Genomic DNA, 27,500 nt, shown 5'->3' on the forward strand with positions numbered 1-27,500 from the left:
AATGTTAGTGCAATAAACATATGTACTGCATTTGGAGCAAAAGAAATATTTATAGTATTATTTTGAAAAGCAGGCCAATAATTTTGATTTTGAATAATGGAAGAAATAAAAACAAAACCATGTACATGGAAATAAAACTGTCAAAGAAACTAATGTCTACATTTTTTGATATCTACTCCATCAAATAAACCCCCTTAGTTTTCTTCTTTCATTAGGTTTTTAGTTTTGCTGTTACAGTACTGCCTGTTCCCCAACTTTTACTGCTGGATGGCAAATCCTTTTGAGTAAATTATTATTAAGTTCTTTCAAGTCTTCCAAAAACATATACATACTGAGCAGGGGCGGCCCGTGCTATTGGACTGCCAGACTTCACCCCCCAGCTGTAAAATTAAAGAAAATAAAAGATAATTAAAGAAAATAAAAGATAAAACAAAAAATTTAAATTTGCGGACTTTCGCTCATGTACACTAGTCCGGACTGCTGCTGAGACAGTCTGGAGCATGCACAGACTGTTTCAGCAGCAGACCGGACTGGGAAACATGGAAGAGCAGAGATCCCAGAAGTCTATGCAGTTGTAACTGCATAGACTGTCACTGGAAATGGATCGGACCCGGACTGCAACGTCGGCAGGCTGGAGTCTCGTCAGGGGAAGAACATCTCGCGTGGTGGATGTGTTCCAATGGACGTAATGCACGGGGCAGGGTTTGTAGTGCATTAACAGCTATTGGATCGCAGACAACTATGGATTTATTTAATGGCACAAAGGGATGGGATCCAGATCGCTCCAGGTAAGAGGGTGTGTGTGTGTGTGTGTGTGTGTGTGTGTGTGTGTGTGTGTGTGTGTGTGTGTGTGTGTGTGTGCAGTCTGACTGAAAATACAGGCATATATACCTCAGAAGAGTGGGGACTAGGCCTACATATCGCAGAGTTCAGAGTGGCTTGCCTACTGCAAAAAGAAAACGTTTTCAGGGAAGAGCAATAATTAATAATCATTCTTCTGTATTTTCAAAGTTTTGGAGTTTGAGTCCCAACATTTAAGTACGGTTCATATATTAAAGGAGAATGTGTTTGCTATTTGGCATAGGCTATAGCTGATGTTATAATAAGCATTATGGATCACTGTTGTAAATGAATGACTCAGTGCATTCTCAGATCCTAAAAGATTGAGTGAATCCAGAACAAGAACATTTGTAAAAAATAACTTCATTATAATGTTGCTGTATCTGTAACATGACATTATTCAGGAAATGGTTGTACCACTGAATAATGAATCTGTTAATTCAACAATGCACATTTTTTACTTTGACAGAAACAAACAAGCCAAGAATTTATCCCTGAAGTTTTGCATCTTCCAAATGTCAAATCTTTAAATATACTAATTGTGAGATTATGCAGTCTTGGGGTTAAGGAGAAACTCTTACCTCAACATTCCTTTGATTTCAATTAGTTGAATGACAAATTTCAACAAAAACTAGAATTGATTAAACATGATTGGCTATTTCCATGTCAGGTTTATTCAGTAGTAACATACTCAGGTTTCCCTATAATTTTCACTAATGACAACAACCACACAGAAGACAGAAAGAGAATTTAACTTTAGCAGACCGAACCTGTGAAATAACTGTAATAAAGGAGTATTATATAGAATTGAATAAACAGCAGTCATATAATTCAGCTTGCCTAAGAAAACAATTAACTGTATTAATCACACATCCAATCCTTAAAATGTTTTTAACATCGAGTGCATTTATTTATTTATTTTTTGTAACAGTTAAAAATGATTGACAGAGATATCATCATGTAAAGACATCCTTAGAGTAGTCATATAGAATTGGACTAATACTGAAGAAATACAGGGCTCTGGATCACAATTGCATTAAAGTCTCCTATTAGTAACTGGCCTATCTAAACTATGATGTGTTGTATAACTGTGACTGCCATCACACAGTTCTAGAAAACATATTATATCAGCATCTATAGAAACAAAAATGGCATACTTTTTATTTAAAAGTGGAAGAAATGAAGTTAGAGTATAGTATACATTATGATGAATCATTTATCAGTAAAAAGAAGTTTGGCTTTAATAATATTAAGAGAGAAACTTTAAAATAAATGTTCATATTTAAAGTTGGAAGCAATTTCATTGCCATGTTTATCCCAGAAAAAAGAGTGCCTATATTAATCCTTTTGTCACTGAGTCCATGGAAACTTTTAAAACTCTGGAAATGAGATATATGTTATTGGACATATTACAAAAGGAAATTGATCTTATGATCCTATAAAGAGTAAAATTTGTGGTTCTATAACTACTCATGGGACTCCATATACTTTGTATATGTATCCAAAATATGGAACTCTGTTCCAGAATGTATAAGAATTGAGCTAAATTCTAAATTCTTCATACTAAACTAAGGGTTCATTTAACTGAAAACAAAACATGCCTAGGCTTTCAGCATTCCAAAAGTGCTGCTTATGCTGAGCCTGCTTGCATTATTAATAGCACAACAGGTAGTATACTTGCTTTTGATGCAGAAGGCTGTGGGTTCTACTCCCACAGTAGATAGATGCATTTCTGATACTGTACTGTGTTGCAAAAGGGGTGGATGCGAAGATACCTAGTAACTATGAACCTGTTATCAGTTTGCCATCCATTCCCTATTGCGATATTGCTAGCTTATCGTTTTTTTTAGTGTAAGATAGGCAATATATTCCTCAAGGGTAATGGGCACTTTATTTGTAGATGAAACAATGAAATACAAAGTTGTTTGCTAGCAGCAACCTCTTCATTAGTTACAGATCTCTTTAATGTGGAATTATTTATATGACGTTTACTTCTTCACAGATTGTGCATATGTACTGATACTGCTGGACTGTAGAAGTTTGAGTAGACTTTTCTGATGGAAATTTTCTGAATTTGGCAGTTTTGTCATTACTGGTGTATGCATTTTGTTTCATTGTTTACTGGAAAATTTTCAAAACAATAAATTTAAAACACCCTCTAAAACTGTACTGTATTGTACAAGGAATATAATTTAATACAATCGGGAAGGCGTATGAAAGAGTATGTGTATGTTTCGTGTGCAAGGGGCCTGTGATTTGAAAACAGCCCAAACCCAAAGTTAATCTGCCACTGGCAAAATGTATTTTCTTTGAATGTGGGTTTTAATGCTGTTTCAGTGATTGTGAGTTTTCAAGGGCAGAGAACTTTTAATGTTAAGTCTGTCCTCATTGTGAGACTGCATTGCTTTGTTTAGCAGATATGATATCTATTAGTGTTTGCACTGTAAAATGCAAAATAAAACTTTTAAATGAAGTCCAAATCATTGCAGAAGTAATGCAGTATGCACATTCGTGTTTATGGTAAATGGGGTGAAATAGCCAAGTAATGGTTCATTGGAATGGCTGTAGGGGGGATCCATTCGACCATGATTTTGTGAGGGGGGAAGGGCAGCAAACTCAAAGACAGCCCCGGCTGAACTATACCTCTCAACTGTCCAGATTTTTGCAGAATGAATAGATTTTTGCTTCTTATTTTTTGTTTGTTCCTCATAAAATTTGTGGTTTTCTGTCAAATCATAGGTTTCATAGGTTTCATAGGTTTCATAGGTTCATACTAGGCTATCTGCCCGAGGGCATTTACAAGCCTAGCCCATAGTTTTGTGGCTTACGCCACCCCTTTAGTATGGGGAACTATACCCATTATTTTGCTGTGCCTCTGTCGAGCAGTGACACTGAGGTAATCCCTGGGGTATATCTGCGATCTCCCATCCATTGGTCAAGATTTCTCTTGAACAAGGCCAGCGAGGTGCTCTGCCTCACATATACCGGGATTTTATTCCACAGCATAGGGAGTCTTTGGGTGATGAATCTATCCCTCCAGCACGTCCTATTAATAGCCGTGTCGAGGTTTAAGTCTCCGCCCTTGTGACTCTGACGGATCTAGATTTTTGAGGTGAAGCATATTCATCAAATCTGGGTTTGACATGGCCTTGTATGTTAGGCAAAGGTCACCTCTGAGCAAGCGGTGGCGACTGAATAGAGCTGGAGTTCTTTCAGTCGGGCAGCATAGGACAGATGTTTGAGACCCTTTATCCTTTTGGTGAGGAACTTTGTGGCCTCTCCAGCTGCTGCAAGTGTCGGGTCAGATACATTCCGAATAGGGCATTGTACTCAATCATTGGTCTGATGAGTGATGAGTATAGGGAGACTATGACCTCCCTTGATCTAGATGAGAATCCCTTCATGATAAGGTGGGCAATGTAGAAGGTCTTCCTAACTACTTTAGCTACATGGGTGTCGAATGACAGACTACTATCAACCTGGGTCCCCAGGTCCCTGATAACTTCTTCTGTGCTCAGTGGATTGCCACCTATTTGGTAGCTAGGGGTAACCTTGTTTTTCGAAGGGTATGACTATGCATTTTTGGCATTTAACTTTAGGCCATGGCTCTGGCACCAGTTATCCGTTTCTGTGAGACCCTTCTGAAGGATATCTGTGTCAGATGTGTTTTCTACTATGGCGCCCAGTTTGCAGTCATCTGCAAACTTTGTCAGCCATAACCCTCCTGTGTTTGCTTGTACTGGAAAAGTAGATGCCAAACAAGAGTGGGCCCAGGACTGAGCCCTGTGGTACACCACTTGTGACAGGCTTTGAGTCTGACATGGCGCCAGCAACTCTGACCCTGTGGGTTCTGTCACACAGCCAGTTTGCAACCCATCTTGTGATGTATGGGTTAACATTTAAGCAGATGAGTTTTTCAATGATACCCGAGTGGGGTATTGTATCGAAGGCCTTCGCCAGATCGAGGTAGGCTGTATGGACTGCCTTTCCCTCATCAATGGCTTTGGTGACTGTTTCGAAAAAGTCAACCAAGTTTAGAAGGCATGATCTGCCTTTGACAAAGCCAAACTAGGATGGATCCAAAGTCTGCAAATTCCCTATGTCTTTATTTATGAGGTCCATTATGATCCTCTCCATGGCTTTGCAGATAAGGCTTGTCAAGCTAATGGGCGGTAATTTCCAGGGTCGGTGGAGGCACCGCCTTTGTGAAGTGGGACCACAGTTGCAGTGCGCCACTCCTGGAGTGCGTATCCAGAGGTAAGACTATGATTAAACAGCTGTCCTAGCTGTGGGTTTAATTCCTCGTTGAGTTCGTGGAGCACACAGCCGGGGACACCATCAGGTCCCATGGATGCTGTGTTTTTGCTTTGGAGAGCAGTTCTCACTTGGGCGTTGGAGATGTTTGGGGGGCTGCAATCGCTTGGTATAGATATCTCTCCTTTTGTGGGGGAGAAGTTTGCACTGAACCTGTCAGCCAGTATGTTGGCAATGTCTGTAGGATCAGTAATCTTCACATCATTTTGAACTAGTTCTGAGCATATCTGGGAGTTTCCTCCCAGATTTCTAACATAGCTAAAGAAGGCCTTATGATTGTCTTTTGAGTCTTTAGCTATTTTTTTCTCAAAATTTGCTTTGGATGATTTTATGAGAGCTCTTTTTTACTTATAGTGATCAAGGGTGTCTTACCTTTTAAGGATTTTGCTCTATCTTGTAGTAGCTTCCTCCTTTTGTTGTAGAGTTTGTTTATGGCTGGGGTCCACCAGACTGGACGCTTGCCTTTGGTACAAAGAGTCTTTGTTTTGCTTGGTATTGCCTTATCCATGCAGTCCTGCAGGTGCTGGTAGAAGGCATTTGTAAGTGATTCAGCGGCTTGAGTACTGTTTTCCGCCAGCTCGGGGGCCTTAAAGGAGACCACACTAGTCTTTAGAAGTGTGAAGTCGGCTTTCGAGAAGTTCTTTACTGTGGTCTTTTTTATTTCTGGTGGGGGTGGGATGAGGACCTCCAGCGAGATTAGTTTGTGATCTGATCTCACCAGTGAGGGGTATACTTCCGGTGTTGAACATTGTGCTCCCATGTTCGTGATGATGAGATCAAGTATGTTTTCTCCTCTTGTGGGGATGGTGACTAGTTGTTCCATGGCATTTGAGTTTATGAATTCCAGGAACTTTTGGGCTAGGGTGTTTGGGCTTGAGTAGTGTTCCCAGTCTATATTAGGGTAATTGAAGTCACCTAGTATGATGGTGTTTGGTGATACATTTATCCCTCTAGTGTTTTCAGGAAGGCCATGTGAGGTTCCTGAGTTTGTGAGGGTGGCCTGTAACATGCTACAATTTGCAGAGCAGTCTTGCCTATGGTTAATTGCACCTGGATGGTCTCCGATGCATCGTGCATTGCCACCAGTCTTGAGGTGTGGGTGTCCTTGATGAATATGGATACCCCCCCCTCCTTTCTTGGTATTGTCCGGATTTTGGGGCCGGAACGCATGATAAGAGGTAAAACCTGATAGTGCTGGGGTGCTCTCAGGAGCCTTGAACCAGGTTTCTGTCACTGCACAGACATTGATGTTCTCCATACTGAGAAGGGCCTCGAGTGCGTGCATTTTGAGATTTAGACTTCTGGCATTGAGCAGCATTACCCTTAGTTTTTTTCCTTGTTTGTGTTCTAGGGAGGTAGGTTTAGAATTTGAGCCTTGCCTAAAAAAGGCATTTAGGAATGAAGTCACTAAATAATGACAGACACTGAGTTTCAGACTTCAAAACCTTCAGAAAAATGCATGCTAAAGCAAGACCTGTTATTCGATCAACAGTCCAATTTTATACAAGAGTTATTTTTAGTACTGTTTATATGTTCCCCCCATATATTTGTCCTTGTCCAGATTTACTGCATTAACAGATTGAGAGGTACATGCAAATAAATTGCTTTATAGAATTAGGCATATCCAAACCTCTCAACTGTCCCTGATTTTGGCTCAGAATGTTGCTCTTCTCCTAATAATCCCTCTGCAAAACGGCAATTTTGGAAGAAAACATGGAGGGTTTACAATTAATAAATAACTGTAATAATCAGTTATAGATTACTTTTATTTCAGAAATGCATGTAGATTATTTTATTTTGTCCACTGCTCAAGTTAGCAGTACTAATATTAAAAAGTGTCCCTTCTTTGACAAGTTCCCAGCTGTATTGTGTGGCTATTTTATATTTTTGGTCCATTTTTCATAAAATTGTGATTTTCTTTTTTTGGCAAATTAGAGGCAAATCATTAAAGACTGAAGTTAGAAAATAATGACAGACATTTCAGTTTCAGATTTCAACACTTCAGGAAATTCATACTAATGCAAGACCTACTATTCTATTATCTTTCTAAGTTTATAAGAGCAATATTTAAAAATTGTCCTTATTTTTGGGCCTTTGTCCCACTTCTATGTATGGCTTTGTCCAGATTTCTTGCTCTGAGGTTGAGAGGTATGACAAATGTGTCAGGGCCATCACAGTCAGCCAGAGACATTTCAAATTGTGACATACTTGTTGCACCCCACTCCCTCATGTAGTGACTCTGGATGTGTCCAAGCAAGGCAAGGAGCAGTTATGCAGTGTAAATGTGCAGACTATCCCCCCATCCAAGATAGACACAAGTACTACTATGGCTTTTCATCTGTCCTTGATTTTGCAGAATGTTCTGGTTTCTGTCATATTTTTATACTGTTATTATTATTCAGAAAGTGCCTGTTGCTCTGTGTTTAAGTAGCCGTGCTTTAATGACCACCTGGTAAGCTTTTCTGAGATTGTAAGATGCAAGTAAGTTTTAATACGCATACTGTTAAAGAATTTCCAACATTGAAAGCCTTTCTGTTGTTGCCCTGCAGAGAATACTTATATAACTAGATAACATATAAGCCTTGGTTATTGAAATGCATATGACAGTATTTGTAATAAAGGACAGGATTACATTATTTTAAGAGCTCATTACAGACGTTACCTGCAAACTAAACAGAATTCCAATCTATCATGTGCGGTTCGTATCCTGTGCAGTAATCCTTTAAGCAATGTATGTTGAGCTTGTTTCCTGTTTGCTTTTCATTTGGTGGTGGTGCTGTGGTAGCGTTGTCGCCTCACAGTAAGATGCTGTCCAGTTCAACTCTCAGTTAGAGCATCCTCTGCGTGGAGACATGCATGAATGGGCGTAACTTCGTTGAAGGTTGTGCATTAGGGCTGGCAACTCAGCACGTAAAAATCAACTGCCAATCATTAGTGGACCGGAGTTCCGCTGTGGCGACCCCTAACCGGGAAAAGCCGAAAGACACACACACACACACGCACACACTTTCATCATGTTTTCCCCATGAAACAAGTAGATAGTTGTTGTCAGGCAGCAGGTCTTTTTTGGATAAGAAACATTTTTACAAGTTGGGGTATCACAGAGATTGCTACTTTCAGCATGTTACTTGGTACTTTAATAAAGCTGAATATAAATTATAATTAGAACTGGAGTACAAGGAGAAGTGGTTTGAGTTGAGTGCTGCTTGTTATTCTTATACTTGATTTTGACTAGCATTCCAGTAATGTATTTAAAAAGTAATTTATTTTTCATGCCTCACAACCTTTTTGTTTCCATCTAGATATTAAGTAAGTTGTCATGCAGCCAATGGATTGAAATATGTTTTTTCTTCTACACTTCATTTTGTCTTGATTGGACTCTCATAATGATGGTTTGGCACCCAGGGCAGAGTATTTAATTAAAGTTACAGTTTTTGTGGTTTTGAGCATAGCTCCTCCCCTTTCTAGTTGGACACACCCATTCCCATTGACCCCACCCATTCAGCTGTCTCCTGCAGCCCCCCTTTGATTTGAAGTCACCAGCCACCACTGATACTGAGCCACAAAATTATATCATGAGGCATGGTTCTTTTTAATTGTTTCATTAAATATAGGGTTTGTTCTGTTGTATTCATTTCAGTCTAAAATTGTTTGACACATTCATGTTCTTTTGGCAAGTTTCAATTCAGCTTTGGACTAGGGTGAATATGATTTAGTAAAATGACCACCAATATCTAAATATTCCATAACAGTATCCTTCAGGCAGGCAAATATGTTCTCAAGATTTGTGTAGTAGAAACATTCATCTGATCTTTCTGTTTCTGTAAAGCTGTAACTTAGTACACTAGTATTAATGTCAATATTGTTTGATGGATCTGCTATATATATGCTCGATGCCCAAGCATTTGAGGACAACTGTCTTGAATCCAGCAACCCAAACATCATGTACCTCATACAGATTGCTGTTTACATTCAAACTAAAACATGAGTTTAGACAAGCAGGTTTTACACCTGACACAAGCATGTTATTCATGTTCAGTCAAGGTAAGTGCAGCAGTAATGGAGAGGGAATGGGGGGTGCAGCAGCAGCAATGGGGAGGGAATGGGGGATGCAGCAGCAATAGGGAGGGAATGGGGGTGCATCAGTAATGGGGAGGAAATGGAGGGATGCAGCAGCAATGGGGAGGGAATGGGTGGTGCAGCAGCAGCAATGGGGAGGGAATGGGTGGTGCAGCAGCAATGGGGAGGGAATGGGGGGATGCAGCAGCAATAGGGAGGGAATGGGGTGCAGCAGTAATGGGGAGGGAATGGGGGGATGCAGCAGCAATGGGGCGGGAATGGGGTGCAGCAGCAATGGGAAGGGAATGGGGGTACAGCAGCAATGGGGAGGGAATAGGTGTGCAGCAGCAAAGGGGAGTGAATGGGGTTGCAGCAGCAATGGGGAGAGAATGGGGTGCAGCAGCAATGAGGAGGGAATGGGGTGCAACATAAATTCTGGCAGTGATCAGTATGGTGATTTAGGTTTATGGAGATAAAGGGGAGTTTTAGCATAGGGAGGGAGAGGAAAGTTTTGGCATTAGGTAGTGGGAAGACAGTTTTAGGGTTAGGGAGCTAGAGAGGAGATTTATGGTTAAGGGGCAGGAGGGGAGTTCATGGTTAGGAAGCAAAAGGGAGTTTTAGGCTTAGGGGCTTGAGGGAAGTTTAGGGTTAGACAGCAGAAGGAGAATTTTAGGTTTAGGGAGTAAAAGTGCAGGTTAGATTTAGGGAACAATTGGGGAATTTAGTTTTAGGAAAGACAGTGGGAGTTTTAGATTTAGGGAGCATTCATGGACTTTAGGGTTATGTAGGGGGGAGTGGAGTTTTAGTGTTGGGGAGCAAGGAATTAGGCTAGGACCTGGGTTGGATATTTAGGCATAGAATTGGTATTGTAGTAGGGCTATAGAGTTTCACAGGGTCAGGTACTGGGAGGGCTGAGTAGTACGATCAGGCTAGTCGAAGTTAAAGCACTAATACTTTTTGAACAAGTAGCAGTAAACAAATGTGCTGTGAGCTAGTAGCCTGCAGGCACTTGTAATAAAGCCAAATTCAAGCCATCTTTAGAAGACCAACAGAGGGGAAGAGAAATCAGGTTTAAAAACTGTATATGCTGCTCAACTGTAACTTTATATTTATACTATTACTGTCACCCTAAGCACTGGGAAGATGCAAAAAAATAAATAAATAAATAAAACAGCAGCACAAAAACATCACCACCAATACACAGACTTTATTACCATATTCTCAGTATTTTTTAGTATTCCATTATAGGACTGCAATATATATATATATATATATATATATATATATATATATATATATATATATATGGTAAAATAACTTGACAGTAATATTTAGTTTAGGTTATTAGAACATTGTATAAAAATGAACTCTACACAGAGCCCCCTTATTATTTTTCTTTTTACCTTACTATTTTCCCACTCTTATTGCAGTATTTCATGACATCACTGTGGTTAATGATACTAACATATGTATAATTATTTTATGCATATATTTTGATATATATATATATATATATATATATATATATATATATATATATATATATATATATTATATTATTTGATGATGGTTAGCTCACTGTTTTACACTATTTTTACAAATTGTATCTTGCATTACAGTGTTTTTATATGTTCTATTTCACCGTATTTGTTTTATATGTTTTATATAGCTGTAAAATTTTAGTATTGGATTCCAAAGAAGATCTACCCATTTAACTTTTTGGAAGAATGTTAACTGAATTGACTTTTCTCTTAATTAACTTCCTTTTGGGAATAGTTAAAAAGGAGGGAGTCGTGATTTGGAACAGGATCTGAGGAAGTCCCAGTTTTTATGAACGAAAAATGAGGTTTCAAAGTGAATGCATTTAATGCTCTTTTGTTTTTATTTTATAATAAAGTCCGAGTATTGGTGGTGAAGTTTTCATGCTACCGGGTTTTTTTTTTTTTTTGCATCTTCCCAGTGCTTAGTTTGTTCATTCGTTATGCATTCTCACTCTCCAGCACTGTATTCCTGTGGCTCACTTAATTTTACTGTCACCCTGCAAAATCAAAATATTATTTTTACCAGGGGATTCAGAAAGAATCCCACTGTTGGTGGTGAGAGCTGCAGGCAAAAGGCACTGTTTCAGTGATGCAGGAAAATGCAATTCAGTGACATATTAACCACGATGAAAAAAAAGACCTCATTTTGGCTAATTTGCATGCCTGTGAATTGGCTTAAACAAGTGAAAATTTGCACTTTTCCTCAGTATTCAACACTAGTGGAAAAAAAAAATCAAACAATCAAGAATCGAAATAATAACCCCATCAGAAATGTGAAAGAAACAGAAAAGTCCAGATAAAACTCCACAGATTTATTGACAGTTAAGATCTTTTGTCCCCAAGTGGGACTTCTTCAGAACTGCCATTATTAAAACACAAGCCATTTAAATACAGCTCAAACTAATCATGTGACACCCAATAAACCAATCAGTTTAATAAAACAATAAAACACTTAAAGATGTGTACATAAAACCTAGTGCTTAAACAAAAAGACAAATAAATAAAATATTATAAAAACAAATACATATTCCCCTGAATGATAAATGGACTCATATTAGAATAACAGCCCATTAATTTGTTAGAAATTGAATGTATGTTTACATAATACCATCTTTAAAAATCTCTATAACTAATATCTTATCTAAAAAAATACTACTAAATATATAAACTTTATAAAGGGGCTAATATAGCAAGCTTCATTCAACCCAGGGGGCATTGCTGCATTTAATTTCAACTGCCAAATAACTTCCTAACCAACAAGTGTTCATCAATAATATAGCCCTTTGGGTCTCGTTTTATCTGCTCTAGAATTGTAAATTTAAATCTGTGACTAGGGCAAGCATGTATGTGTCTATACAACGCATTAGTAGTTTTTGCCTTATTAATCTCCAGGTCATATTCATAAATTCTCTCCTTTAGTTTTCTGGAGCTTTTCCCTATATAAAATGCAGGACAGGAATCACAACAGACAATATGAACTATCCAACTAGACTCACAGTTGAAATGCTCTTTAATTTTAAACTCATGCCTTTTCATGTAAAAGGTATCCCCCACTAATATAAACTGGCAGTGCCTGCAATGCCCACATTTAAACATATCATTATTACCGTGCTTGCTCACATTCCTGGCTTTTCTGTCCAGCAGATTCTTGAAACAGTTGTTTTTCCTATACACCATTTTTGGCCTGTTACCAAACAAACTCCTAGTGTCCGTCAGAGAATATAATGAGCCAGTTTTCTAAAATACAATCCACTATTCTATAGGTGTCAATAGTAAATATTAGAATAAAGAGTTTATCAAAGTCCACCCCGTTTATCCATTCTCACCATGGAGTGCTTTGCATTGACTGGACCACCACCAATTCTAAAACGTTTTGGTAATAATGGCACATAAAACCCACTCTGTTTCTGCCTTTTCCCCACAGCTTCTATCTTAATGTCCAATAAAAATTCAGTAGGATAGTCCCACTTAATAAACATTCCCAACAATTTGTCAAACTTCACCAAAAATACAGAATGGTCTGAAACCATTCTGGGAAGCCTTACTAGCTGGCCTTAAACCACAGTTTTTTTTTCTGAAATTTTGGGTGCAAATTATTGTAGTGGAGACAACTGTTGGTGAAAGTGGGCTTCCTATGGATGTTAGAAATAAAACAACCATTCACATAATCTTTAGACAACATCATGTCCAAAAATGTGATACTATCAACATCATAAAAAAAGAAAGACTAGTGGTACATGCATCTACTGAGCACAGACACCCCACTCCAGTCACTCTGCCACACATGCACATGCACACACTAAGGCACACACAAGCACACATGCACACACACGCACACACACACACACACACACACACACACACACACACACACACACACACACACACACACACACACAAAACAATGTGCCTCTTACCTGTCCCTGAGATGACAGAATGACTCTGATGTTTCTTATTTTGTCCTGTCCTTTATACATCACCGATGATGACAATCGGTCAACAATGTCAGACATTAGAAATTAATTATTTTTACTGTTTGTAAAGTGCATCATGATGACAAATTTGTTACATCATGACTTTTTACCTGAGTCCAAGTAATAGGTTAAACATTCTCCCTGGTGTCATCTAGTATTTCTCACAGTTTTGTTCTGAGGCCTCTACAGACAAATGCACCCCATCCTTGTCAGCTGTTACTGATTTTACAGACCATTCATGCTGTTATTTCTTACAAGTGCACTGTCCCCTGAAAATCATGCACCACTGTAATCAGTAATTAAGGGTATCCATTAAAGTTTCATACTTCCTCATATATGAAACATATCTTTTTGCTTTAAATATTCAGTTAGTATACCGGGCTAAAGTACTTTTGTGCTGTGTTGAGAGTTCAGATCCTTCCCTCTCTTTTTTGATTTGTTTTCAAAGACTTCAGGTAATATGAAAGGGCTTTCCCTATTGTGTAGTATTGTGTGGAGAGACCTAACTCATTGCTAATGAGCTGTGTATGAGTATTGAGAAAATAAGGTTTAAATTGTTGTAAGTGCCATTAAGGCACAGTATGAATTGTTATCCCTGAAGTCTAGTGTTGTCCCCCACCCCACATCTTGCATGCTGCAAATATTGTTCTATTCTATTTTCAAAAGCCTCTAAGGCGTGGTATACATAGTTATCTCTGGTGTCTAATATTCCCCCTGCCTCCATGTTTTACATGCTGCAAAATATTGTTCTATTATATTTTTAAGTTCCTTAAAGACACAGTATAAAGAAAGTATCGCTGGTATCTACTATCCCCCAAATGTTGAGGGATTTAGGGGAGTCCAGGAGTATGACACCACCCCTCTCATACAAACATATTTATCCAAGCAACACACACGTGCGCGCACACACACACACACACACACACACACACACACACACACACACACACAAAGACACACAGACACACAGACACACACACAACCTTGCACACTAGTGAATCCCAAAACATGGACAGTGAATAGCCAAAAAAAAATGGATTTTCATATACTAAGTCTGAGATGAAGATATTCCCTTTTATCTGACATACGGCAATCTTGGAGTTAGTATATATATATATATATATATGTTTGGGGGATGTAAGTGCCTACCTCCTCATTGGAGGATGTAAGGAGGCAGCCTTCCTGCAAAAAAGTAGTCTAAAGAAGAAGATCAGTCTTCAAGATTGGTTCTTCTCTTCTTTTTTAATTCTTTGTCTTATTTTTGACGGAACACACACACGCACACACACACACACACACACACACACACACACACACACACACACACACACACACACACACACACACACACACACATACACACACACACACTTGTTACACTACGCATACCTCTACATGCAGCCACACATCTATACATAAGCACATGTATACATGTACACATATGCACATGTACACACATGCAAACATCCCCCAACACTACTTGACCACTGAACTACCTGGAGCTTACCTAACATGTGATTGGATGAATGCAAGCTTTTGGATGTGTTCATTATGATGGCTGACCAGGATGTCTTATGCAGCTGAGTAATTCTCTAAATCTCTCTAATGTGTAAAAAGCTTACCACAGGCATTTCTGTGAGGGAGATCATGTGATTAATTAGCATAGTTTGCTCTTCCAGAATGCCTCTTTACTATTAACTGTAGGCAGCAGACATGTGTCTATATTACCTAATCAAAAGTTTAGGTTAGTGAATACCTAAACGTTGACCTGGTAATATGGAAAAATTAAAACAGCAAATGGCCGATTTAATGTAGGGAATGAATTCCCTTGGCTGCAAAAAAAAAAAAAAAATTTTAAAACAAAATAAAGTGAGGGGCCTCACCCCCCCCCCCCCCACACACACACACTCCCAAGGCAATTCTTTCCCTGGTTTAAATCAGCCGTTTGCATTTTTTTGCTTTCACTACTACCAGATCGACATTTAGATATTCACTAACCTAAACATTCAATGAAGTAATAGGAACCCAGCAAACACAGCCCCCTCTTGATGTGGCACATAAATCAGAAATTATAATTGTAAGTTGTGCACCAAACTTTAACCTCATTTTCACTTTCCTAAATTTAACCAAGTATGCCCTTTATTTAGTTTGTTTTTAAGAAGTATTAACAACTTAAATTATTTTCATTAAATTCTGTAAACATTCATTCAGCCTTTACTGCTTCATTATAATAGGTCCACCCACCTTATCTCCATTACCTTCATTACTGAAATTATTATTTATTTATTTTTTTAAGTTGTCATTGCTGGTTATACATCATGTGTCTTTTTCATTTGCATCATTATGCATTCATAGCAGATTATCTATTTATTTTTAACACCGTGAAATGACTTCTTTACCCTTAAGATTGCTTCCCTTACTGGAGAGATTTCTTATCAAGAAATACTTAAAGCTCATGCTGTTTCTGGAATGGCAGCTTATTGAACCCTATGGTATATTTATAAGAGTATAAAGAGATAAACAATACGTGTTAACGATTTTTAGTCTGTTTTTACAGAAGTTTCTAAGCTCTAAAATGTTTATTCATAATTGAATATTTTAGACAAGATCTAAATCCAAGAATCTGTCATCCATATCTCACAATACTTTTTCACCATAGTAACTATAAATACATTTGACTAGAAGTTACTCACTCTGCTGCTAATTCTAATATAGTCATTCACCATAGTCAATCCTTCTCTCAATGTGCCATGTTGCTGATCTTCTATTTCTTGTTAAAGTTCATTTTACTCTTATAGCTTTTAATTTCTTTGATCCTGGTTTAGTGCAATGCATTTGAACATGAACTCATTTAGAAATGCTTTCTAAACCTCATACCACCCCCCACTCTCTTTTGTAACTCAAAGAAAATGATTAGCTTGTAAAATCGTACAAATGAGTAGCTTTAAAAGATGGGCAATAATGACAATAAAAATATAGCAGAAGCAGTACTATTAAACTTCTGAAATATTATTAAATGTTATTAAACCTCCCAGTATAAAATAATAAATAACACTGGTAACTAAAACTGGTTAATGGTTTTCTGTATGAACAGATAATCTGATGACGTTTTCATAAGATTTCATAATATTTTGGTTTATTCACTCACAGCCTAATTATGTACTTTGGCCTAACAATTTTCAAAACTCTGCTCTCCTCAAACCACTAAGAATAATCCAACAACAACATGGCAGTAACTATGGCTTGATAAATCCATTACTATCTCTGCAAATACAAGGTAGAATAAAAACATGATAGTGATATTTCATTTTCTTAAAAGCACAACAAAATTAATTTGTACTGATCTTATACAGATAACGCAAACCTAGATATGACAAAAAATATTTTACGCATAAATCATATACAACCACATTCCATTTTTTAAGCTTAGCATACATTTTTTTCCATTGACTATTTTTATCAGAGATGTTTTATTTTCTTCACAATAAACTGTTAAAATTACTGTCATAGATGCCAGCAATGATAGAAGTAAGTGAAGCTAATTGGAAACATGGTTAATTGGTAAAAACCCTAATAAAACTAGCCTTACTGAATCATTAATAAAATTGCAACATAAATCAATTCTATTATCTCACAAATGACACTACAATACCTATTACAGCTAATAAAAAAAAACACATACACAAAGTGTCCCAACATGAATAAACACAAGGTAAACTAAACCAGCCTACAAAAATATAATAACATATGCAATTCAGGTTAGTAAAAGCTCTCACACAATGACATCAAATCATTTTATTGAAATACCAAGTGATACCTTGACTTGTAAGTCAATTATGTCTGTTCTATAAACCTCTTTTGATGGAACTTATTTCAAAATATGCATTATTTGGAAAAGGATGAATCAAAATATGTTACAAAATAAATATTGCTCATCCTACTATGAATGATATTCTTCAATTAAGACTGCTGTATGATACAGCCATTATCATATGTAATAGTTTCACTATTATTTTTGCTGTCCAAAATGCATGTTGACATAATGCTTTATGTTATTATTTTTTATATGAGAGTTCAGTGATTGGAGTTTTTATGTGAAATATAACACTTTTAATTTATCTTCACATATCTGAACACAATTTTCATATATTATGAATGTCTTTTTGTGTGGAGTCTGCATGTCCTCCCTGTGGTTGAGTGACGTTAAAGACATGCAGGTAGGTGTGTGCGTGAACGGCGTGCCTTCTTTGAAGGTTGGGCGTTTGGATGGCAACTCGGCACCATAAAAATCCACTGCCAATCATTAGCGGACAGGAGTTCTGCTGTGGCGACCCCTTACAGGGAAAAGCTGAAAGACTTATGAATGTCCGTTTAACATTTGCAATGAAATTAATGAGCAACATGATTCAGAATCTTGCAATCCTAGGAATTAGAAAGTGAATAAACCAAATTGATGATATTTACTCCAAACCATTTCTCCCACAAAACTCTGCACTAATTGTAACCTCAAACAATAACACAGCAATTAAAACAACCTCTCACATAACATTACTCAGGGTAATAATTGACAATCATGTTAAAGATGGCCACCATATACAATAAGCAACAAAAGAAAGATAATCACAAACTCAAAATGTCTGTACAGGTTAAAACAATATCTCACAGACCCTACCAGGAAACCAATTGCCGCTAGTTACTTACTACCAACCCTTCTTGATGTGTCCCCAATATTTGCCAATCTTTAAGCTTCTCAAAATAATAAACTGGAACAGTACTTCAACTACAAAGCTAAAGTCCTTACTAATCTCTCATATAAACCCCCTAAAACATAAAACATCACTGTAAAACATCTAGCTTTGCACAAACTCCATCATCTAACAAGTTCTCAACTGGTATTAATCCACAATCTAAGTGACAAACGTCAGAACTGCACTGCACTAAATATCATTCAACTATATTGTCCTATCATTCCCTGTGCTCGGCAACCAGCACCTTCTTGACTTTAGTAATACCAGCAATTACACTAGTGAACATCTCTTCTCCTACTCTCTAAAAGCTGGAATACCATACCAGTCACTATGAGACAAACAGACATCTAAGCTCATTCAACAACCACAAAATCACAAAAAGAGACCCCACGAAGAGAAAACAAGGCAGTTTAATATGGAAAAACTTGTAACAATAGTATAGTTTAGCACTTTCACCCGGAACACCCCCAGGCTTCTTCAGAGCTACTGCTACAAGTTTTTCCATATTAAACTGCCTTGTTTTCTCTTTGTGGAGTCTCTTCATTCAAAACCCAACTAAAAAAATATCTTGACTACACTTGGCTCTGCTCTTGTACTGCAGATGGCTAAGTGAATTCTCTACACTCAACAGTAAACAGTAAACACCCTGAGTAACATTGTTTCTGCCATTCTACTAATATATTCCCACCCACTCTTCTCCCTATACCACCCCTTGCCCTCATCTACAAGTCTCTATCTGTCTTAGTCCATACTTCTACTGGACTTCTCTCCTTCAGACTCTCTTCTATCCCACTAAAATCTTTGCTCTCTTACTCTGTTTTGGCTCTCCAATTCCCCTCTCCCACAATGCCTTTCACTTTCAATCTCCTCTTAATAAAACTCTAATCTGATTCTGAAATTCAATTTGTACAAAATGTTACTTATACTGTATATAGTTTTCCTGACTACACTCTGGTACCATACTAATAGCTTGGTGTTGTAAATCTTATCTTGACAAAATTTCTCACTAAATGTTATAAGTCATTTTCTTATTGTAAACTGCGGTATTATTGTCATGCCAGGGCTCTACTGAAAAGGGAACACTCAGTCTAAATGGTCCTTTATGGTAAGCAAATAAGCTAAACTAAAACAAAATAAAATAAATGTAAGCCAAGAGATCACATCCTTGCCAGTACCTATCCTCATGCTGTATCTCCCGCTTCTAGAAAGACAAAGGAAATCAGGAATGGAATGAATTTATAGATACATATTCAGCTATCAAAGCCCATCCTTAAAAATGCAAAAGATGCTATTTTGTTTTACGTGATGGATTTTTTTTTCCAGAGATGGGATAATAATGCCGTCCCTCCGCAGGCTTTATTTTAATGTTGGTGGCATAGTGTTTGAAGAGGTATTTTATCTTTCAGAGGTGCAAGTCATCAAGGTCCATGGGATCCTTCATTATATGGAATTCAAAACATAGATTTCTACAGAGAATTTATAAAAGACAAAGTACTGGGACAGGGTTTTAAGTCTACCCTGTTATTCAAGAATTTTTTAGACACTAAATATTTTTTATTATAAATATCTGGGTCTTCCTAGTTGATGATTTATCTGTAGCTGTACATGCAACTGTGTGTGTGTGTGTGTGTGTGTGTGTGTGTGTGTGTGTGTGTGTGTGTGTGTGTGTATTCTATAATTTGCCTGATCAGCAGTAGATATGGTGAGATAATTCCTTCTTTTGACCTTGATGCACACCTCCCAACTCTATGGAATTACTCTGTTTTTATCGAGTTTTGGGGTCCAAATAATGGCGTGCCATGATTCTCAAGTTGCACCCCTTCATTTCCAAATTTTCCCACCTTTTTTTTTTGTTTTGAGCTGACATCATCAAGTGCACAATGACATCAGTTCCACCAGCCTGTCGGAATTGAGCTCAAGGGCTCACATGCACACAATTCTGGCTGCTTCCTTGCCTGGGAAGGACTGTTTGAATCAACATTTTGGCTGCTTTTACTCAGGAATTGAATGGAAACTGCAGATCTTTTTATCTTCTCGCTGCTCTTAATTGGGAATTGAAGGGAAACAGGAATTGAATCGAAACTGCAGATCTTTTTATCTTCTTGCTGCTGGTGTATATGGTGTAAGGTATTTTTATCTCACAAATTGAATGCTATGGGAATTGTTCTCATTGCTGGTGTATTATGGTGTAAGGTATTTTTATATTGCGAATTGAATGCTATGGGAATTGATCTCACTGCTGGTGTATTATGGTGTGAGGTATTTTTATCTGCTTGCCTCATCACTGCAGCATTATTTTTATCTGCTTGAATTAGCTGATCTTCATTGTGGCTGCATTATTTGTATCTGCTTGAATTAGCTGATCTATTCAGTGTGTGTGTGTGTGTGTGTGTGTGTGTGTGTGTGTGTGTGTGTGTGTGTGTGTGTGTGTGTGTGTGTGTGTGTGTGTGTGTGTGTGTGTGTGTGTGAGAAAATGCCCCAGATCAATACACCCAGTAGCTAGAGGTACTCAGGCTCAAACCCTGTACCTTGGGTAAGCTAAAAAGAGCCTTAAGTCACTAGCCTCCACCACCTGTGAATTTATGCCTCATATTTTTGTTCTGTTCCTCATAAAATCTGTGGTTTTCAGGATTTTTGTGGCAAACCACTGAAGGATTGATTTCACTAATGACAGGCATTTGAATTTCAGACTTCATATTCTTTAGAAAATAAGTGATAATACAAAACCTTTTATTCTAGCATTTTTTAAGTTTATAAGATCAGTATTTGAAATCTGCCCCTATTTTGCGGCTGTATTTCCCCATTATTGGCTTTGTCCGGGTTTTTTGTGCTAAGACATTGAGAGCCATGGAGAGAAGTGAGAACTAAATTCACAAAATGATAGCTATTTGTTTCAGTCTTCCTATCTTTCAGGAAACTGCTGATTTTGCATAGTGGTATGTTGCTCTGACTGTACTGCACAGGATCCTTTGTCCAAGACCTGGCAGTGAAATGCATGGTGGTAACATAACATTTTATTCTAGCAACTTTCCAAAATTAAACACACAATGTTTAAAATGTGTCTCTGGTTTTTGCCCTCCCCCACCAAAAAAAAAACTGAAATTTAAAATAAGTGTGAGAAAATGTGCAAGATGTCTATGGCTTACACTACTGTCATTCTATTTATATATATATACATATATATATATATATATATATATATATATATATATATATATATATATATATATATTAGTGTGTGTGTGCATGTGTGTGTTTTGTGTGTGAGTGTGTGTGTGTGTGTGTGTGTATGTGTGTGTGTGTGTATTTGTGTGTGTGCCTGTGTGTGTGTGTGTGTGTGTGTGTGTGTGTGTGTGTGTGTGTGTGTGTGTGTGTGTGTGTGTGTGTGTGTAAATAGACTTTTGTGATGGAAATGTTCTGAATTGGGCAGTTTTGTCAATATTATTTCATGCATTTTGTTTCATTTCCTACTGGAAAAATGTTCAAACAATAAATGCACTCTAAGTCTCAAGTGTGCTGTACTGTACAAAGAATATAATTTAATAAAGTCAGGAAGGTGTATCAAAGATCAAATGTATGTTTCTTGTTTTGTGTGCAAGGGGTCTATGTTTTGAAAACAGCCCAAAGGTAATCTTTATCCACCACTGGCCAGATGCATTTTCTTTGGATGTGGTGTGAGTTTCAATGCTGTTTCAATGAATGTGAGTTTCAAGGACAGAATGTTTAATGCTAAGGTCTATTTTCATTGTGAAATAGTATTGCTTTGTTTAGCAGATGTCTATTAGTGTTTGTGCATTGTGCTATAAAATGTGAAAATAAAATCCAAATAATCATTGTAGAAGTAAAGCAGTATTCACACATTAGTTTTATGGTAAATGGGGTGAAATAGCCAGGTAATGGGACACTGGAATTGCTGCAGGGGGACTCTGGTGCCATATTTAGGTAGTCTGTTCTTCAGTTTGCATTTGAAAGTTGGTATCCCACATTTCCATTGGAGTGGGTGGGGATATGTAATGATATATGCAACTTTTATGTTAATCAGCATACAGATTTGTACCTATTTGTCATGGGCCTTGGCCAGATTTTTGATGTTTCCAGGTTGAGAGGTATGCTTGATGAGATTCCCCTAAAAATCAATTGTGCCAGATTGAAAGATTTTCCTGACTACAGAGGCTATATTCTGATCAAAGGAGAGGGGGTTTCCAGTCATGATGCCAAGATCACTGGTAATCATGTACTTTTGAAGTAGGGTAGTGGCTGAAATATGAGTTGAAAATAAGAGCTGTTTACCAAAAGTGACAATACTGTACTATTTTTGCATTTTATGTTGGCCTGTTTTAGTACTCTATTAATTTGCAAGGCCAACATGAAACTCAGGTAGACTACTTCCTAGTAAGGAAAGGGCACTGGGGCAGAATCAATGATTTTAAACTCATTCCCAGTGAGACAGTCATCCCACAGCATAAACTACTGGTTGTCACAATCTGGTGCAAGCACTGGGCAGAGAAGGCTCTAAGGACAACAGAGACCTGGTTGAAGGCCTGTAAGATGACTTGAGTAAAAGTACAGCAGTTCAAGGAGTTACTCAGGGCTGTAGCACCCTAAGAAGGGGAGACAATAGGTGGAGTTGAAGAAGAATGTCAGTGCCTCATAACAGCATGTGTGAGGACTATAGAACAGATATCAGACTGAGCAAGGTATAGAAATAAGGTACTTGAGGTAAGCTGGTGTGGAATGCAGATGTCCAGGAAGTCAACAAAAGTAAGTAGGAGTGCAGAAAAATGTGGAAAATAGATAAGATGGACCAGACTAGAAAGGCATACTGGCTATCTAACAAAGAAACTAAGAAAGAAGTTGCAGTAGGAGACAATAGGGCATCAGAGGCACTCTACCAGATTCTGGAAAGTGACTCAGTAGATGTCGCAAATAAACTATATCAGGTTGAAAGGCAAAGAATGTAAGATAAAGAAGACAGTCAGACACTCTTCATAAAGGATGTCATCAACAACCTGCTCAGTAGTCCACAGGACATCAAAGTACATGGAATGAGTACTTCTTGCAGCTTCTGAATGAAGAAAATTCCAGAGAAGCTGTACTGCCCTAGACACAGCCTAAAATGAGAGAAGAAGAGGAGCCCACCCTCAAAGATGTAAGAAAAGCACTAAGGAAAATTAAATCATGGAAAGCAGCGGGCTCAGATGAGGTCACAGCAGATATGATGAAGATGCTGGGTGAGATAGGGGAGAAATGGTTCCTTAGGATACTCATAGCAGTGTGTAGAGAGAGGTGTATCCCAGATGACTGTAGAATATGCATACCCATGGCAGTGTACAAGAACAAAGGGGGCATACACAACTGTGGGCTGTACAGAGCTATTAAGCTCCTGTCACATTGCATGAAAGCTCTAGAGAGGGCGATTGATAAATGGATACATAGTGTAGTAGAAAGTAAGATGGGAGATGAGAGGGTCAGATTCAGATCTGGAAGCAGTACAACTGACCCTATGTTTGGAAACAAATAGCTGAGAAGAAGCTAAACATGAGGAAAGAGTCCAACTGGGCATTCCTAGTATGGGATAAAACATATGACAAGGTCCCAAGAAAGCTGATTTGGGCAGTACTGCAGTGGTTTGAAGTCCCAGAAACATTGGTAGAATTAGGGCAGGTGATATACAAGGACCTAATGACTCAAGTATGAACAGAGTTCATTCTCAGAGAGGGGTTTCTAGTGGGAGTAACTGTACATCACAGTTCAGGTCTGAGCTCAGTGCTGTTCATAATGGTGACAGACTACATTAGTAAGCAAGTCAGAGGGGATAGATCAACAAAGTTGCTGTATGCAGACAATGTGTCATTACATGCAGACTCTGAACAAGATTCTCAGCAAACATAGGTGCCAGAAGCTGTTAAAGGCTGGGGGGGGGGGTGACAGGGGCACTTAGTGAACTAAAAAGGGTAATTTTTTATAACTATTTGCTACCACAACATAGGTTCATTTGGAGGACATTTTAAGCACAGCCAATTCCCTTTTGGTGCTTGAATGAACATTTTCTGATTGGTCTTAGCTATCCCCATGACTAATAATTGTATATTAGCCATAGTGAGAACAACTGTGATCATACCATAGATAATTTGAGGGGGCCATGTAATGGATGCAGCATTTAGGAACTGCCTCTATCCATTAGTGGCATGAAGGGAAATCCTGGAGTACATTTTCTATTACCCATCCTAGTTGCATTTGAATATGGATGGATGAGCTTTGCTTTATTTTTATGGATAGTCTGTTCCAGAACAGTGGTAGCCTCTGTGATATACATATCCATCTCTGCACAACATTCAATTTAGATACCTGGACTGAGTATTTCTGAAATCATTTGACTTGCTGATGTTCAGTAGGTCCATCTGTATTATGTCAGAGGATGCTTTGTATGCCAGACATGTCAGCTCTAAGCACTGTGTAGGATACTGAGTATAATAATAAATCTTTGAGGTGGTCCATGCAAGACCTATTGTTTAGGACTTGTATACTTTTAGTAAGGTATCTCTGAATATATTCCAATTGCTGCATGGGGCTGGACAGATACATGCCAAAGTGGGCATTATACAAAATGATTGACATAATGAGAGCTTTGTAAAGGGGGACAACAACATCTCTAGATCTAGTCACAATCAATTTGTTTATAAGCTGTGCAGTATAGAAAGGCTTTCTTATGACTCTGGGCACATGTTGGTCAAAAGTTATGTCACTGTACACACAAGTTCCCAAATGCCAAACAATTGGATCAGTTCAAAAAGGGCATTGTCATGATTTTGACACCAGTTATTATTTGGGACAAACCTTCCTGCATGATGGTTAAGTAATTTGGGGATTCAATAACTTCTAGCTTGCAGTCATCTCAAACTTAGCTGGCCAAAACTCTTTGGTATTTCCTTTTGCTTTTGAGATGTATATGCCAAACAGAACACGTCTCAGCACCGAACCCTGGTGGACTCCATTGGTGACTGGTCTCTTCCCCTGTTTTGATCTCCTGCATCCTGTGAGCCAAGTTGGCAATACAGCTTGTGATGTGTTTTCTCCTACATTATTCATCTTTTGTACTACACCTGAGTAGGGGATTATGCCAAAAGGCTTGGCCAGGTTAAGGTAATGTGGTGTGAACTGTTTTACCTTCATCCATTGCTTTGGTAACAAGAGTAAAGCTTAAACTTTGCCCATGATTTTGAGCCTTTCACACTTTCCTCTGGGCTGTTTTCAAATACATTTTTAGGGCCATGCATACATGTATGCATTCCTTGATTCACCTTCCTGATTGTATTAAATTATATTCCTTGTATAATACAGCACACTTGTTAGACTTAAGTTAGAGCACATTTTAAATTTATTGTTTAAACATTTTTCAAGTAAGCAATGAAACAAAACTGCATTAACCAATAATGACAAAACTGCCCTGTTCAGAACATTTCCATCATAAAGGTCTGCTTCCACACACAACTGCATTTTAAATTTATTGTCTGAATATTTTATAGTAGGCAATGAAGCAAAATACATGCACCAATAATGACAAAACTACCTATTCAGAACATTTCCATGATAACAGTCTACCTCCACACACAACTGCATTTTAAATGTATTGTTTGAACATTTTTCCAGTAGGCAATTGAAGCAAAATGCATGCACCAATAATGACAAAACTGCCCTATTCAGAACATGTCCATGATAACAGTCTACTTCCACACACAATTGCATTTTAAATGTATTGTTTGAACATTTTTCCAGTAGGCAATGAAACAAAATGCATGCACCAATAATGACAAAACTGCCCTATTCAGAACATTTCCATGATAACAGTCTACTTCTACACACAATATATAAATACAGAATCACAGTAGTGTAAGATGTTGCACAGCTTCTTGAACGTAGTTTCAATTGGTGGTGGGGGGGGTAAAAATATCAAAAACCAGGGACACATTTTAAACATTGCTTGTATAATTTTGGAAAGTTGCTTGCATAAAATGTTGTGCTACGACCACGCATTTCACTACCAAGTCACGAATGCAGAACCATGTACACTACAGTTAGAGCAACATACCACTAAGCTAAATACGGCAGTTTCTTGAAAGACAGGAAGACAAACTTAAATGCTATCATATCGTTTAGTGAATTCAGTTCTCACTTCTCACCATACCTCTCAACCTCTTAGCACAAAAATACAGAACAAAGCCAATAATGGGGGACTACAGCCCCAAGATAGGGACACATTTCAAATGCTGATTTTATAACCTTAGAAAATTGCTAGAATAAAAGGCCTTTTTTACCACACCTGAAAACCAAGGGAACAGAACATAAATGTGAGGCATAAATTCACAAGTGATGGTGGCTAGGGACTTTAGGCTCTTTATACCTGTACCCAAGCCACCTGATGTATCCTATTGGAGGCACTTACACAGACACACACACAGACACACACAGACACACACACACACACACACACACACACACACACACACACACACACACACACATGCACGCACGCACGCACACACACACACACACACACACACACACACACACACACACACACACCAGCAGATAGTGCTCACAAACCCAGAAATAAAGCCATCTGTTTTTGTTCCCACTCGCAAACCTAGAAATATGCGTGATGATGTCAGCATATAATTCAGGACAGTTGGTTGGATGATCTGCAAAAGTGGGGGGTCACCTCGCTCTATGGTTCCGGTGCCCATGTCAGCAAAAGATAGGGCAGTGGACTGCAAAACTGAAATCAAATGGGATGAAACTAAGTACAGATAAGACAGTAGTAAATGCAGAAAATTGGGGAAATCAGAAGAAGATGAGAACTGAGACATAAGGGAAGACAGTGAAACACGGAGGTGGTTGAGGAGAAGGAAAGTCTAAATTAAGAGGTCAAAGCTAAACTCTGAGGGTCTGCAGCCAACTGGCATAGTGTCCGGTGTAGTGTACGACAGAAGAATGTCAAAGAAGCTGAAAAGTAAACTGTACAAAACAGCGGTGCAACCAGTACTACTGTATGGTACAGAAACCTAGGCAGAGCAGATGAGGAAGCTAAAGGTAATGGAAATGAAGTGCCTGAGATGGGTGGTAGGATAGACACTATGGAACAGGTGAAGAAATGAGGATATAAGAGCAGAAGCCAAAGTAGCGCCAATTGCAGAAAAGATCAAAGAGAACAGATTAGCGTGGTTCAGACACACATGTAGAAAATCAAAAGACAACCTAGTTTAGAAGATTTGGGAGTGACAGGAAGACGGTAAGAAGAAATGAGGGCACCCAGCAAGGAGGTGGATGGATTGCATGAGAGAAGATATGTGACAGTCAGGCATGAGTGTCGAAGCACTGAATAAAGAGGGATGGCAACAGTTAACATGACACCCTGATCCCATGTAGAAAAAATGGGAAAAAGGGGTTGAGTTTGATAATGATGATGATGATGATGATGATGATGATGATGATGATGACTAGTTTGCAAGGATTACTTCTTCCTG

General features: G+C 38.2%; 1 protein-coding gene across 1 annotated transcript in view; it reads right to left on the reverse strand.

Annotated features, from left to right (window-relative positions):
• The window catches only part of NCAM2 (neural cell adhesion molecule 2), a 2,742,482-nt gene that overhangs the window by 2,238,381 nt on the left and 476,601 nt on the right, over nucleotides 1-27,500 (reverse strand). The gene's annotated exons all lie outside the window — the stretch shown is intronic.

This window comes from Protopterus annectens, chromosome 5.part0 (genome assembly GCF_019279795.1).
Source record: "Protopterus annectens isolate FY-2018-M chromosome 5.part0, PAN1.0, whole genome shotgun sequence".
Classification (NCBI taxonomy): domain Eukaryota; kingdom Metazoa; phylum Chordata; order Ceratodontiformes; family Protopteridae; genus Protopterus; species Protopterus annectens.